Source organism: Triticum urartu, chromosome 2 (assembly GCF_003073215.2).
Source record: "Triticum urartu cultivar G1812 chromosome 2, Tu2.1, whole genome shotgun sequence".
NCBI classification, from domain to species: Eukaryota; Viridiplantae; Streptophyta; class Magnoliopsida; order Poales; family Poaceae; genus Triticum; species Triticum urartu.
In genome coordinates this window covers 420753040-420757604 of record NC_053023.1, presented here as the reverse complement: position 1 = coordinate 420757604, position 4565 = coordinate 420753040, and positions in this window count along the sequence as shown.

Genomic DNA, 4565 nt, shown 5'->3' with positions numbered 1-4565 from the left:
AAATATGGCCTATTAACGATGGCCCGTTACGGTCGGCCCATGAACGGACGATTCCAACTCTAGCCTGTTTACGACCATAATGCGGCCTGTTATTGGCCCATGTTTGGCCAATCGATCATACGGCCCATATAAGGCCCATTGATGATACGGCCCATAGAAGGCCCATTGTTTCTACGGCCCGTAGAAGGCCTACTGTTTCTACGGCTCGTAGCAGGCCCATTGTTTCTACGGCCCGTAGAAGGCCCACTGTTTCTACAGCCTGTAGGAGGCCCAGTTTCACTACAGTAAATATTAGCCCATGGTTATTGTGGCCTAGTTTTAAAAAATAGGTTATTGCAGCCGCTAGTTTACCGCGGAAAAAGAACTGCAATGACTACAAGCAAACAAATAAACAAGACAACAAGGAAATAAATAAGCAAGCAACTAACGCTATGCTATCACGGCTATTACACATATTAGATCCACTGGGCATCAAAGTTCACCACCAGTGCAAATATAGGGAACAAAGCAGCATATCATATACACTGGCCGTCAAAATTGGCCACCAGTGCAAATAAACGCGGCAGCAATACAAGTGCATAACTGAAACAACTTCAGAAGAGCTCAAGAAACGTTATCCTGGGTATCCACCATGCTGGCAATAAGCTTAGCAAGCTGATTAGCTTTGTCCTGTTTGGCGCTAAAATCCTCCAACGCTTGCTGTTGCACCAGAAAGTATGGATCTGAATGCTCCAGGGACTTCCGCAGTCCTTCCGCTTCTTGTCGTAGCATAGTAGACCGATGTCTTTCAACTTGTAGTTGAGACTCAAGAAACCGAACTGATTCAGATAGTGAGTTTGAATAGCTTGTGCAAGCAGTAGTGGCCAGTAACGCCAACACTAAACCAATACAGGATGTGTCACTATCCTGAACCTTATCTGCATTACTTCCTTTACTGTTGCTTAATAAGGCACTCTTCCCCAATATTCTGTCAGCATTCTAAAAGAAGAAACAAGCAGACACATAACAAGTTTAGCATGTACTAGTATATGAAACTAATTTCGGTGAACCAGTTCATTAGTAAGGTGGACATGATTAAACTACCAAGTCTTCTATTGCCAAGTACTAGTACATAATAGAAGCATCAAACAAACATATATGTATCTCCTATGGTAGCAATGGAATCTTAAATTAGAACAGTTGTTCTTCAGGTTTAGGCACTAGTTCTACATGAACAGAGTACAGTAAGATGCAAGAATATAATACTTAAAATAGAAAACGAGCTCATAGAACTTACCAAATTCTTGGTTCGGGACCAGTACAGAACAAGGCGTTCCCAGTCATCGTCCAGTAAATGTGTCTCAGGAGAACGTAAGGGAAATTGATGAGTTTCTTTGCCGGTGAAGTACGTTTTCTTCAGGTATTTCTGATACTACCGCCAAGAATTCTTGAAGATAGTAGAGGTATTAGCACATGTTACCTCATCCTGAGTTTCCAAATCGGTCCTTCTCTATAGAGAAAAATGGGAAATTTGCTGTATTATAACCATCATGGAGGTAGGATGTATGGGACGAAGCAAAGTAATTGCCATTAATAACATTACTTACACATAACTCCTGGACAAACACCTGCAACTGGCATTTTCCTTCAACTTCAGTATAATATTTCCAAGATGGGAAGATATGCACATACGATTAAACAACATCAAATGCGATAGATGCTAAACTACGACTAGCTGGTTGTGCTTCCTCCACAGGAATGAGCGTACTAACTGGTGGAGTTGGGGTTCGCCGTGATAGTACTGGACCTTTGGGCACTGGAGCCGCCTTACTAACTGCTCTTGTTTGGGAGCTTTGTGGTGGAGATGGTGCTGTGTCAACAAGAACTGGGTTACTATCGGCTAGGGTTGGGGTTATATTGGGTGAAGTTGGTTCTCTGTCCATCGTAGTAGGGGTACAATCTGCGAGAGTTTGGGTTATGTGTGGTAGGGCTGGTTCTTGTGCATGTACAACCAGGGTGCTATCTCCACCAAGAGGTAGCACTGTTTTATTTGAAGACCGTGTTTTTAGTCCGTTAGATACTGGCATCACCTGCTCCAATTCAAATGGCTGATAAACAGGAAACATAGTTGAATGTACAGACATTGTATGAGAGACAGATGCAATAGATAGTGTGGAAAAAAGAGGATATGAAATAGTTGACATGTATATTGTTTAACTAAAACGGATAGCATGACATAATTTCACATATATGATGTCTATCTAAACTGGATAGCATAGCATAACATAATTCAAAGATATGATGAATAACTAAACAGGATCGCATGACATAATTCACCTACATGTTATCTAAGTAATCAGGATCGCATCATTTAATTCACATATGTGATTTATATGCTAAACATAGGGCATTCGATATGATGTCTGAACTAAGAACATGGTGTTGAATATTGTGTATATGATGTCTAAACTATGCAATGCAAGACACCGTATGCATGATATGAGCAGTATAACCGTGCCAAGTTAGAGCATACACCTCAGTGGGGGAATAGGACTGGTCATCTGTCTCTGAATCCATCTCTAAGGAGCTATCGGGACCCAACAAGAGATCTGCTTCGACAGGTAGCACTGTCTGCTCTGAAGGCCTTGTTTTCACTCCAGATTTTTCCATCTCCCACCCAAATGGTTGATTCATAGGAAGAGTAGTTTAATGTACAAACATTGTCGACAAATGGAAATGTAATTAATAAAAGGATGGGAAAGATATCTTTCAAATATATGATGCCTGGTTAAACAGGATGGCATTGCACATTTCACATACATTATTGCTGGCTAAAAGACATGAGACTGCATAATTCCCATATATGATATAGAAATTAAATAGGTGGCATTACAGAACATGTCTAAACTAAGCAGATGACATATATGATGTCAAAAGTAGGCACTGCAACGAAACATATGCATGATATGACTAACATCATCATGCCAAGGTAGAGAAAACACCATGGGGGGTAAATAGGAGTGGTCAGCGGCGTCCGAATCCGCCTCGGAACAGATATCTTCCTCTGGATTACAATCTGGAGAGGGGTGGGGAGGGTTTGCCATTGAACCCACCATGGAGCGATGTCTGCATGACATTGTATTGCCGCGCAAAACTCTTCTCTTTTTCTCTACATGTTCAGTATGACTGTGTACAATATCTGACATGCATACAAAAGAAATATGGTGATATTATGTAAGGAGAGCATGCAGAAATTTAGAGTGATGGTAAAAACTAGTGGATCGATGTTTTTCCGTTGAACCAAAATAGCCCTAATGGATCGATGTGAATGTATAGTAATAAGTGATGCAACAAGTGTACAACCTCTTTGCCGTAGCCGTGTCGACCTCAGCATCATTGGGTTGGTCGCTGAAGCAGTTGAGGCAGAGGTGGCTGTCGGAGGTGTGGAGGAAGATCTGTGGAATCTGTAGACGGCGTTCAGGGCACTGCTCTGTTGTGATGGATTGTTCTGTCGTTGGAGCAGCTCCGGTGAGCCGTAAGACATCAAGGGTGCAGTGGCACAAGACAGACATCGTCAATCTCAAGTGGGATTCTAATAGCATCTCCAATAGATGATGTAAAATGGATGTGAAATTAACATCACCAAAAACCACCTAACTACAACAGATGAGGTAAAAACTGTTGACTCTGAACTTAACTGTCGAAACTAAAATTTACTGTGGAATCTGAATGCTACTGTTGAAACTGAACGCAGTGGTAGCAGAGAGGCACTTGACATGTAGTTTAGGGAGGGCCTGTAGTTCATCTTCAACCTGCACCCCCCTGAGCCACCAGCCACCACCGGCCGAATTGCCGGCCCCAACGCCGCCTCGCCGCCCTGAAACAACTCACCACCGTCGCCCCGGCCAGCCCTCTAGCCCCCCCGCCTCCCTGGACCATAAGATAGATAGTGGGGTACCTCTCCGGCGAGTCCTCGTCCCTACTGCGGGTGGTTCTTCCTTAACTCCGCCGTGCCCCCCCCCAACCCCTGAAAATTGACTGATCCAAAAGTCGATTCAGTTGACGGAAGTGTGGCTTAATCGGAGCAGAGCAGCAGCACGAGCGAGGGGGAGAGCAGCAGCAGCAGCTGGGCGAGCGAGCGATCAAGTGAGAGCCGGAGCAGCGGTAGCAGATCCGGCTGGTATGGACGCTGCCGCCGAAGGGGCCTCACACTGGGGGAGAGCCGCCGTGGAGATGTCGTCCGCGGCGCCGGCTTCAAGGTAGCCACTCCATGGGGGTGCGGGATGGAGCACCGTCAGTGCAGGGAGGTCGAGTTAAGGAGAAGGTGCGATGCGATGAGTGTACAACCTCTTTGGTGGAGCCGAGTAGGCCTCGGCTTCGTCCCAGGAGTCGGTGAGGATGCAGTGGTTCTGGTGGAGCAGGTTAAGGCGGCGCTATGGGGATGGAGCAGCTGCGATAGACGAGGCGATCGTCGGAGCAGCTCCTTGGAGGTGCAGGACGGGGCGGCTGAACCGGCGCGACGGCGAGATGGACGACGGATCCTCATCCGGGGAGGTGGACGAGGGACGTCGAGCTGTTGTGGTGGA